The 12,549-nt window shown below is 37.3% G+C and overlaps 1 long non-coding RNA gene across 1 annotated transcript in view; it reads left to right on the top strand.

Annotated features, from left to right (window-relative positions):
* The window catches only part of LOC145716083 (uncharacterized), a 95,653-nt gene extending 86,111 nt beyond the window's left edge, over positions 1 to 9,542 (top strand). Inside the window, exon 2 of the long non-coding RNA XR_014138408.1 lies at positions 8,524 to 9,542. This is a non-coding gene — a long non-coding RNA (uncharacterized LOC145716083). The remainder of the gene's footprint in view (positions 1 to 8,523) is intronic.
* The last annotated feature ends 3,007 nt before the right edge of the window (positions 9,543 to 12,549 follow it).

Here is a 12,549-nt window from a genome sequence, read left to right as displayed (position 1 = left end):
TGAGATTTTTCATCTGAGGTTTTGGACTCCGAGGGAGAAGTGTGGTGGGTGAAAATTCCTGTCATCGTAATGTTTTCGAGATAATGAAAGACACTTGTTTATTTCTCTCAGTAGACTGAGACCTCTGACATCTTCTATGTGAACTGGTAGCTTTTTTGTAAATATTTATAGGAGTTGGAAAAGTCATAAGGAAGGGAAGTGAATATATACATTTTCTCATCTGTTTAAAGAGACTGTAAATCCCCTACCAAGTTATTCAGCCAGGGAAACATCAAAACCATATGTTTAGGGAAAAATGATTGTTAAGTCAATTAGTAGAGAATCAAAACATTAGTGTATGCTATTTATATACAAATGAATTAAGTAAAATTTTTCTAGTTCTCCAATGCTGGAGAGCTTATAACACACTAAATTCATCTACAATTACTGGAAGAAGTCTGATTTTCCTTTTAATCCAAAACTTTTTAAAGACACAGACCATATCTGTTTTGTTTGTAGCTCTGTTGACACTCTCTAGCTTTATATATTCTCACAGTGGAGTGCTGATATTAACCCAAGAGTCAATTTTTTTCTTTTTCTTTTTCCTTCTAATATTTGGGAGAAGCAGGAGAGAGGTTGCCTGAAGCTCTCTTCTACCTTATCCACTTAATCACTGCTCCTGTGAAATACTTGATTTTAGGTTGAAGTGAAGAAATATAGAAAAATAAACCTGGAAAAGCATTTTCCAGAAAATAAGAGGACTGTGAAGAGAAATGAGGTATTGTCGAAATGACCTCTCAAATAGGCTCTCACTGTCCAATGAAGGGACAATTTGAGTTTCAAAAATAATAATAACTGTGATTGATTAAGACACATTTAATATACAAAAAGTGGTGCATTCATAATTGTATCTTAAAAAAAGAAAAACAAACCAAAACTCATTGAATTTTGGACATCCATTAGAGATTGTCTGGGCACCAATTCAATATTCTGAAAATTGGCAACTGAAGGGAATGAACTCAGCATTTACCTTGCCATCTGGAAGTAAATGGTATTTCAGGATATCCCATAGGTCCTATGGATGTAGGAAAGAATTTCATATAGAAGTGTTCCCAGTTAATAAATGCAGAAAGAATGATGGAATTAGAAAATCGTTATGCAACCATTAATGAAGTAACTAACAGGTAATCATCATCAGTAGATGATAAAATTATTAAATGTGAGGTTGATGAGTAATTTGTTGTCCAAACAGAGACACTTTACGAGTGGAAGATGTACTGTGAATAATTATGCAAGACAACAAGCATGCACTGGGCAATCCAGGCAAAGGTATGTCAGGTCATCCTATGCTCAGGAACCTGACAGTGAAGAGAACAGCCTGTCACTGTCTGAATTCACTGATCAGTTTTAGCAGACCAAAAGACAATCAAACATAGTGTGCGTTCTTATGTGAGGTAGGATGAAGAGCTTAGTACTATGATGCATTCTTGCAAAATAATGCAGAGATGTGTTATTATATTATATAATTATATTATGTGTTATATATGATTTATTATATATTATAATGTACATATTATATATAATTAGTAGAACATTATATTATAATGTATACTGTATATGCATATATCAAGACTTTAAATCTTATCTCTAGTCAACGAGAAACACAGGAGATCAAAAACAAGTCAACTGATATCAGGGGAAGTACTTATCCAAATCCAGAATATGGGGTCTGCTGCAGTTTCTTCAACATTGCAATAGTGTTTTGGAAAATGATTAAAACGGGTTTAAAAGAGACTAAAACAGATTAAAATGGTTTTTAAGTTGACTTTTAAAAAGCATGATGCAAATAAATTAACTGAAAAAAAGGCAGTCTGGGGACTACTTGGGTGAAGTTTAGTTGGGCATTAGGTGATATTAAAGAATTGTTGATAAGTGTAGAGATGACACCATGACATCATGATGCTGTAAGAAGTCACTTGCCACCTCCAGGTGTTGAGATCCCTGGGAGTAAAAATCATGATGACTGGACATTGTTTTAAACTGCTGCAGCCAAAAAGGAGGGTAGTAGATGAAACAACTCTGGCAAACTATTGAAGGTTGTTGAAGGAAGGCAGGTGGGTTAGGGTTGGTGGAGCCCCTGCGGTGCTTCTCCATGTCTCCCAACCCTCTGCACTGTGTCACAGGCCACCACGGCCTCCTTTCTGCTCGCTGGGGGCTGGAAGTTACCATGGGCAGTCCTTAAATCTCATTTTCACCCACTACCACACCAAGTTGTACTGTTACATCAAACTTCATGAGCAGGTAAAAGGAGAAGAAACTAAATGGAATGACAAGACAGGAAATAATGCCTTCCTAGCTTTTATTCTGATATCTGTTTTATAAAATTCCACATGTAAGGGTGGAAAACTTTTCCCTCCTCCCTTCTAAATTCTTTGGCTGGTCTAATGATTCAACTGACATAAGATAGATTAACAGGAGAAAAAAACAAATTTTGTATGTATATTAGCCCCATAAAAATATAGGACTCCCTCACAGTCAGGTAATTGAGACTTATATATCCTGAGCTAAGGAGTAGAGGGTAGGTGTCTAGAGCTTCAACAGGGAGGAAAGCAATTCACAGGAAAAAGAGAACAAATATTGGGTAAACAAATGTTAAAATTACCACTGGTAATAGCTTTCTTCCTGATACAGGCCCCCTATCTAAATTCTTTTAGTCACTTAAGGGGGTGGTTAAAAGCTCTCTCCAAATCTGCTGGGCCTTTATTGTCTTCAGCTTAAAATAATCCACATGCGGGCGCCTGGGTGGCTCAGTTGGTTAAGCGACTGCCTTCGGCTCAGGTCATGATCCTGGAGTCCCGGGATCGAGTCCCACATCAGGCTCCCTGCTCGGCAGGGAGTCTGCTTCTCCCTCTGACCCTCCCCCCTCTTGTGCTCTCTCTCTCTCTCAAATAAATAAATAAAAAATCTTAAAAAAAAAAAAAAAGAAAATAATCCACATGCCACAGCAGCACATTCTGGGATGGCATATTCTGGGAAGTTGATGGTAAATTATAACTATTGTAGTACATTTCTCTAAGTCTGAGTCAAACTGTTGATCTCACACGGAAGTACAGGTACACATACACACACACCCCTCCTCCCAAGGGTTATCATCAATACTCTACCGTTTCATGGTCTCCTGAGGGGGAAAATACGTATCTCTAACTGCTTCATAACTGCAACTCAGCTTCTAAACTTGGTCAATTGGTCCTTTATATTATTATGCAGGGTGGTGGTAGTTCCTTCTCTTCAGTGGCATCTTGGTCCAAAATAAAGATTGTTGAACATACTAGAAAAAATAAAAAGAGTCCGTGAGCCACACACCCTTTAATGACATATCCCTTAGCTATAAATAGTTCGTGTCATGGCTTTAAAATTGTAATTTGTAAAGACCCAATTATGTTCCAGACCTGGTACTGACCTTTTTCCCAGTCTGGTATGGAAGTGGGGAGGTGGTTTCCAGTCTCGCAGTTACATTAAGTTTAATCAAATTAAATTAAGTTAAATTGAATTGAAGCTCTGAAAGTCATGCTGTCATGTAAAGTTTGAGAATTGAGTGGAAAGTAGCAACAAAATTTTCAAAATGAGGGCAAGTACTACTCCATTTACTTCAGGGAATTAGACTCTAGATAGTACTGATTCTCTTTCAACAGAAAAATTAGAAGCCACGGAAACAGAAACTGTAGGCTAAAGACTGCCTACATGAATAACAAAAGCTGACATTGAACCATATCCCACAGGATCACAGATTTAGGCACATTTTCTGTAACCTGAGAACTTAATGGGCTGGGAGTCACACTGAAAGAAGCCTTGGAGTTAGAATGGAATGGAATGGGTGGTGTGCTACCTTCTTTCATAGCATGGGTTCTGAATCAACACTAGTAACCTGATAGTAGGCATTGGGCTAGGTCCTATATTTAGGACCTTGTAACATAAAGGGTACTTAAAATCATGTTACATAGATAAAACAAGCCTGACCGTATGAAAAATCAAATAGGAAAAGTCAACACCCAACCTAATTTTAAAACTAACAAAATAAGAAATGCTTTGAAAAGTAATATGGTTTTCAAGAGAGAAGTAAGAACAGTGAGTTCTGAAAAAGTTATAAGTGGACAGATTCCATTTTATCACAGGAGACCAGAGAGGCATTCTAAAAGAGATGGGACTTGATGTTGGGTTTGGGGGGAAAAAGATAGAAAGCAGGGAGAAGGCCAGGCAGTAAGAAGAATAAGTGAAAAGCACTGAACAGTCAATGAAATTCTTCAGTTCACAGACTGACAACCCTGGAGTAGAGAATCAGTGGAAGTAAGAGTGGAAAGATGGGTTGGTAATATTGTCTTGGGGTCCCTTACACAGCTCCTCCTAAGCATTCAGATCCTATCCTCTCCTGCATGCACACTAAACAATGTAGCTCAGTGGCTTATCAGCAAAATAGTGAGTCAGTCCTGTGGCTGAACATCATCAGACTTTCTTCTCAAATGTTTCTTGTTCTCCCCTTCTAAAACATACCTAGACCTTGCCTGAGGTCTTTGCCTCTTGGGGTTCCAGAAGCAAGTCATTCATGAAATGTCCAAAACAAGTCCATTCCTGATATAACTCAGATGTTAAGTATTCAAGACTATAGATTTGAATACATTTATTTTATTTACACAAATCCAGACTTCAGACTTCTACTTTTAATGTGACTTTCCCATTCCCAAACTAAGATATTGGTTAATTTCATTTATTCACTGCTCCTTTCTTTTTAAATCCAGTTGTAATGTTCCTCATTACTATTTATTTTTTTACTCTGTCCAGTGCAATCCCATTTTCTCATTTATTTTGATCGGTTCAGGAGTTCACCTCCTTGACTATTTTTCCTGAAATGGGCTGATTTAAGAAAACTGGCCCTGATTGTTTTACCTAATTGCTTTAAACAATCTACTATTATGCAAAAACTTTGTTAACTTTTCCATTAAATGCATCCTTAACTCCAAACAAGCAAAGCACTATTCATCATCCCTGCCCCAGTATACTACCAACCTTGCCCACTGCCTGAATATAAGCAAATGACTGTAGGTTACATTAAAACCTAATTAGGTCTTTGGTTGCTTAAAGTTGATGGCTTATTTGTTTGCAGTGAACAAACATATTTTCACACTAAGTCAAGGAAAGGATACTTATTCTACAAATACCAATGAACTAGAAAATAAACATTAACAGGGACTAAGGCAGCCCTAGGGACTGGCTATACAGTTCTCTGTTACTACAGTATCCTCTTTTAGCTTCTTTGTTTTACTCTGTGAATCTACTTTAGGAACCTCTCTGTGTCAATAAGCATTTTTTACACTTGTAAAAATTCTGTTTCTTCAAAATTTCAACTTTGCTTTACCATGACCATTCTAGCCTGGAGGTTCCTCATGGGATTCCTCTAGACAAATTTTGTCTTCTCTCTAATATTTTCAATGCAATAATTCCTAGAGAGGAAATTGATTGCCTCAGTATACCTTTTCACACCAAGCCATGGATTTAAAAGTATAGATTATAATTTGTCAGCTTGCCAATTGGCTCACTGTACTTAGGTCAAGTGTCCAACTTTGTCTGACAGTCGATGACTAACGGCACCAGCATATTCTGGTACAAAATTTAGTCACTATCCCCTCGGCAATGCCCTAGGTGGAGCTCTTTCTCTTCGAAGGGGAGGCAGACGTGGGAAGCCCTAAACCTTTGAAATATAGATGTACCACAGTCCCTGAGAAGTGGACCCATGAATAGTATGAAAGGACCGGACTTTGTACCCACCATGAGAAGAAGAGATTCTTAGCTCAGGGTTAGTCTTAGGAAAAATGGCAACAGGTTGTTGATTTTTTTAGGGGTGTGAGTGAGGCTCTGGATCTATTCAGACACTGAAGGATGCTTGAGGATCCTTTGAAGGTATTTTCTTCTGAATAACCACTCTCCAGGATTCCTGACAAGAGGTCATCCTGTTTCAACTTGGATACCTCTGGTGATAGGGAGCTCATTTAAAGGGGCTATGAGCCTTCTAAGGAACTGCTATCACTGAAAGGAAGAGTTTGTTCAGTTATGTTCAATATTTATGTTTTATTATGAAAAACAAGAATGTTCTCAGTTGCCTATGCATTAGTTAAGACATAAATAACAGAAACAGACTCTGAGAGCTAAAATACCAAATAAATATATTGATGGAGTATTTCTGTATCAAAAACTCCAGAGCAGGCTTAGGGAAAACAGGAATCAGAGCATCCGTGGGAGTTTAATGAGTTTGTAGAGCTTTCCTCTAAATAATGCAAGTAATGTTACTCAGTTACCAATAACTCTTACCCCTGTGTTTCCAGATTTAAAATTCTGAATTCTTAAGAAGAATCATTTGTCCATAAAAGGGTCAGCAAATCCACCCTTCAGTAGTCAGCTATGGTTACAGGGTTAACTGGCAGAAACATGCTTCTTTGAGTCTTCCCCTGGGGAGGGAGTGGGCAGTTCTGGGAGAAGGGTGGTGCAGAGCACAAAGTGGCCATCACAGGCGTAAGTAAAAGTCCAAACTCTTTCAGACAGTGTTCACATGTCTCAGGGATCTTGTCTCAACCTCTATTTTCAGCATCGTGTTTTACTACTTATTTTCCCTGTCTGGCCCTTTATTTGGGTCACACATGATTGTGACTAATGATACCATTTATCATCACACTTTTCTGTTCATACTGTTCCCTCCACAGGGAAGCCACACCCATAACTGTCCCATCAACACCTGATTTTTAAATTTTCATTTGTATCCATTAATTTAATAGTATTTTAAAAAACAGATTTTCCTTACCTCTCCTCAATCTTATTTCTGCTTCCCAGAGGCAACTGTTTTCAACTGTTGTGGCTGCTACTTAGGATATTTATGTCCATATTGCCTCATATAAAATTGGTATCCTTCCATTTTACTTTATATTTTTATTTTCATTCATATTTAACTGGCCTCCCACTATGCGAGCTTCCTTCTCTGTCCACTTACACTTTCCCTCTCTTCTCCATGCTTCCGAGATTGTTTATATGCTTGTAAGTTTTAGTGTGGTAACTCCTCAGCATGTACATTATTATAACAATGTAAATATTAATGACAACTAAACCACATAGGGTACATTTATTTTCTTGTATAATCTTTTCTTTTTCATGGAGCTAAGAATTGATTGATTCTTAGTTGCTGTGTTTTCTAAATACTTAGCACTAACTTGTCCACAATTTCTCTACCATTGATATAAATCTCACTGATAGGTTTAAAGGTACTGAATAATGTATCCATCTCATCTTTTTCTTTGAAACATTCCTTCTGGAGTCTTCTTTCCCTGAGTACAATCTAGATAGGCTGTTTTCTAGAACTGTGGCAACTCTGTTACCTTTGGGCGACATCTCTTTACCATCTTCGTAGGGCTTCTCTTTCTTTCTCTCCTGTGTTAATGCTAATATCTTCCTTCCTCTTTGTGTACTCCCATATAGCTCCCCCCAAATGCATGGATGATTAATTGTAAAGAGCTTTTATGACAGAAACTATCCTTATTCCATCCTAACCCTCGATTACTTTGGCTGTATATAGAATCCTGTGTTGAAATAATTTTTCCTCAAAAGTTTGAAAGCACTGAACCATATTAATGTAGCTTCCACATTTACCATTATAAATTTGATGGCATTTTAATTCTAGACACTTTGGACATAATCCCTCCCTCCCTCCCCTTCCTCCCCTTCCTCCTTCTCTCACCCTCTCTCGTGTATATTTCTATGTTTCAGAGTTTAGGATCTTCTCTTTGTCCACAGTGTTCTCAAATTTCATGATGATGTATATTGCTGTGTCCTTTTCTCATCCATTTTGCCAGACAATTGAAGGGCACTTTCAACCTGGAAACTTTGACCTTTCTGTTTTAGAAATCTCTCTTAATGTGTTATTTTGATGATTTGCTCCCTTTAGATAGCTGTTATATCTTTCTGGAAGTCTTATTTTCCCTTTTAGAAACTGTAAAGTTGATCTTATATTTTTTTCTATTTTTTCTCACCTTTTTTTCGATCTTGCTCTTTGGTATTCTATTTTCTTGGAGATTTCTCCATGATAGTCTCTTGAAGGAGGGGATTTGTGGTGAATGTGGGTGTGTTTGTATGTATAAGATTCATAATGCATAGATTGTAAACATTTTTACCAACAAAATGCCTCTATAAATTCTCTAACTCTTCCACATTCCTAATTCAGTTCCATCTACAGTAAAGATTTTTTCATTGGTGTTCCTTCATAGTGTACTGTTCAGAATAGCCAAATATTTATGGTTTTTATGTTCAAATCTAAACTAAGATACAAGCTTCCTAAAGGAAGGACAAAGCCATTAAAGTTCTTGGTTGTGTTGCGTATTATTGAACATGAGTCTAGTGGATAATTTAGTAAGCCAATTAAAATGGTCCTTGTACCATGTTCTCCAAAAATGTATTCTATGAAGAGCCACCTTGTCACACAAATTAACCTTTCATTTGCTTCTCTTTTAGATTCTTTTTCCAACTCTAACTACCCATCCCATCATACAAGAAAATCATGCTTATGACTGCTCCCCACATCAAGTTGCCCCCCATCAACTTCCATAAGAAATGGGAAGTTGATGGTGATCACTGTCAGGTAACGTATCTGCAATTTCGCCAGAGGTCTTCTTTTCCCAGTGCTTTAACCCAAAGGACGGTGATCAATGGTGCCACCTGCCATTACCCATCCCTGTGGGGAGAGACTGGTGTTGGAACATTCGGAGCCTCTGAGACCACATCATGTAAGCAGGATCGTCTCACTCATGTGCTGTGAGTACAGCTGGAATACAACAAGATAAAGGACATTATCTTTTCCCCAAATCTGCCTCTTCGTGAATATTTTGTTTTGGTGAATGGCATGGTCTAGAATAATTTCTAACTCTTTTCTCATTTATACTGCTGGTCACCAAGGCTTTTGATTATACCTCCTAAATATTTCTGGAAATTTTTTTTTAATCTCTTTTTATTTCTGTTGTCACTGCATGATTTCATATGGTAATAATTCCTTTCTGAGGCACTGTGGTGGCCTCCTCATTACCTTTAGCCTTGCCCACATTCAATTTGTCCTCTATACTTCAGTCAATGCTTTTGTTACAAAATATACAACTGACTGTGTTCACCCACAGCCTAAATTAAGTTATCTTTATTAGGACCTGTTAGTTTTTTAAGGAAAACTCAAATTCTAAATCATGTCACTGAAGCCATGTTATAAGCTGAGCTCTCACAGTCCTCACTCCTGCTCGTGCTAACTTGCTGGAGTTCCAACCATAAGTGGTACAGCATTTGTGGGGCCCACCACAAAATGAAAACACAGGTGACTTTTTAAAGTATTAAGAATTTCAAGATGATGATAGAAAAGCATTAAACCAAATGTGGGGTTAACGTGACTGTACATATTGCATGCTCATGAAGACAGCTCTTGCCTCAGCCTTTAAACACCAAAATTAATCATAATGATGCTACTATTAATAAAGACCTTTTTCCTATGACTATTTTCAAAGCCTGAAATGTGCCATGATTCCGACACCCCCCGCCCCCGCCCGCTTCTTTGGCTCAGATGGTTTCTACTCCCTGTGTTTCCTGCCCTTCTTCCATCTTGACCCTGCTACATCTTACTATTCCTTATAAACTCAGTTCAGTTATCTTCAACTCTGGAAAAGTTTTTCCTGACCTCTCCCCTCTTCTTAACTTCCAGCTTTGATTACATGTCTCCTTATCATCCCATGTATGTATGATTGTGGTGGATTCTATATTTATTTATTTATTTATTTTTAAAGATTTTTTATTTATTTATTTGAGACAGAGAGAATGAGAGACAGAGAGCACATGAGAGGGGGGAGGGTCAGAGGGAGAAGCAGACTCCCTGCCGAGCAGGGAGCCCGATGCGGGACTCGATCCCGGGACTCCAGGATCATGACCTGAGCCGAAGGCAGTCGCTTAACCAACTGAGCCACCCAGGCGCCCCGGATTCTATATTTAAATCACTTGTATCTTTGTCTTTCTCCCAGGCTTGGGCTCTTTGCTATACCCTTTGACAGCCACAGAACCTCAGACAGTCTTGGTACAGAGTATGTGCATAATAAAAGATTATTGATTATAAAATTAAAAATAAGCTTATTTTAGAATTTAGAAGTTCAGAATTTTATTTCTGGGTTTCACAGCATATAATTCTTCCCCTTGCATGGAGTGAAAAGTACCTATTTTGCTACCATATACCAGCATATACTGTGTTAAAACTGTCTTCACTATATGTCATGAAGATTAGAGGGAATAATTTGACCTTTAAAGTTGATATGAGTCTATACTACAGCTATTAAGTACCCAGTTTTAATTCAACATTTTGATGCATCATACTGTAGCCTAATGAATAATTAACTTTTCAGAAACTTTGCATATTTTAGAAATACTCTGGAGCTTTTTTATTGATTTTTTTGTATGTTTCTTAGCTCCTTGCTAATATTATCAGTGACATTTAAAATCTAATCTGTCAGTATTTCCTCTTTTCCCATGCTCTGTTCTTTGCTGTTGTTAGAAATGATGTATTAGTTAACATTTACAGTAGAATTTTAGAGCAAATAATAGTCTGTTATGGAGTCATTTGGACAAATACAAAATCTCCTTTAACTCAGTTGGATAAGCTAACTATTTCAAAGAAGAAAACCTAAATTCCTAACATAATAGTTTCCCCAAACATATTTACCAATAATATTTTTTTAAAGATCTTTATTTATTTATTTGAGAGAGAGAAAGAGAGAGAGAACACGAGAGGGGGGAGGGTCAGAGGGAGAAGCAGACTCCCCGCTGAGCAGGGAGCCCAATGCCGGACTCCATCCCAGGACTCCACGATCATGACCTGAGCCAAAGGCAGTCGCCCAACCAACTGAGCCACCCAGGTGTCCGAACAATAACATTGTAAGAATAACCTAATAAACCAATTAATTACTTAAAACATCCACAGCTAAAATGTTTCTTCCAATGCAATTTTTAGATGTTTGAGAACATCGCTACTAAAAATTCCGCCCCCCCAACAGTTTACGTTAGTGATAGGTGTACTTAGAATTTTCTCTTAACCTCAGACCAAAATTATGTCTCCATATTATTAAAAACCGTATTAACATAAATGCAAAAAAATTACATAATGCTTTCATATTAAGATGTGAAATAAGTATAAATAAAGATAGCTTCATTTAGTGATTTCCTTTTTCTGTAGGACTTCTCAATTGTTTGTTTTTATTGAAATGAATAGTGCTCATATCTATGTGCATATATATAAAGTTTTGAAGATTTTTATTTTCCTAAGATACATATAAATGGGTCAATTGCATTTCCAAATTACTCCCCACAAAAATTCTACCAATCTACATTGCAGATATCTATGCATTGACCATTTCTAACATTGTGTGTCTTCTTCTTCATCTCTTTTAAAAAAAATGAAAATATTGTTTAAATATACATTTGTTTCATTACTAATGAGATTTATGAAGTTTGTACAAATGATATCTTTTATCTACTGAAAAAACATGTATCGAGCACCTGTGTTTCCATTGTTATGCTATGGACTAGAGCTAGAGCAATGGTTTTCTCTTGGGACCGGTCTTGCCCCCAGGGGACACTTGGCAGTATCCACATAGGTGTTTGGTGTCTCACCTGGGGAGGGGAGGAATGCTAGTGTGTAGAAACCAAGGATGCTGCTAAACATCCTACAATGCGGAGGACTGCTCTCTATAACAAAGAGTTATTGAGCTCCAAATATTAATAATGCTGAGGCTGAGAAATCTTGAGATAAAGCAACAAATGAGATTGAGATAATCCCAGCTCCCAGATGGTCCCTACTTAGAGTGAACTTGTGGTTAGTTTAAAGTAACCCTTAAGAAGAAAAAGTTACAAGAGTGGCAACATGACTGTCAATGTAGTTATGTCTGATTCCCATTACATTAAATATATATATACAGCTTTTAGCCCAAGGCAGGTGAACAGTGACCATATACTGAGTAATAGAAGAGGTGATACCAGCCTCCTTTGTTTCGCTCTGTATGTTGTCATTCAGGTATGGATATATGAATGTGTCTGTGTGTGTGTTTGCATGTGAAAGAACATGTGCTGTTGGAATGTTATGTTAATTTCTTTCAATAGCTTTATTGAGACATAATGGATATACAGGGTACTATGCCATTTGATAAATTTTGACATGCGTATACACCCATGAAAACTTTACAAAAGTCATGAAAATGAAGATACCCATCACCACCAAAAGGTTGCGCATGGTGCTTTTTAATCCCTCATTACTGTTAACCATCCATTTTCTGACTCCAAGGCAACCACTGATCTGCTTTCTGTAAATTAGTTTGTACTTGCTATAATTCCATATAATGGAATCAGAAAGTATGTACTCTATCTTGTCTATCTACTTTCATGTGGTAAAAGATATTGAGAAACAACTTTATTCCTTGTTGTTGCCAAGTAATGTTCCATTTTATAGATATACTAAAACTTCTT

This window comes from Leptonychotes weddellii, chromosome 11 (assembly GCF_054177405.1).
Source record: "Leptonychotes weddellii isolate Sample4059 chromosome 11, ASM5417740v2, whole genome shotgun sequence".
Taxonomy (NCBI): domain Eukaryota; kingdom Metazoa; phylum Chordata; class Mammalia; order Carnivora; family Phocidae; genus Leptonychotes; species Leptonychotes weddellii.
The sequence above is the reverse complement of the archived record's forward strand: the minus strand, read 5'-3'. Positions and strand labels throughout refer to the sequence as shown.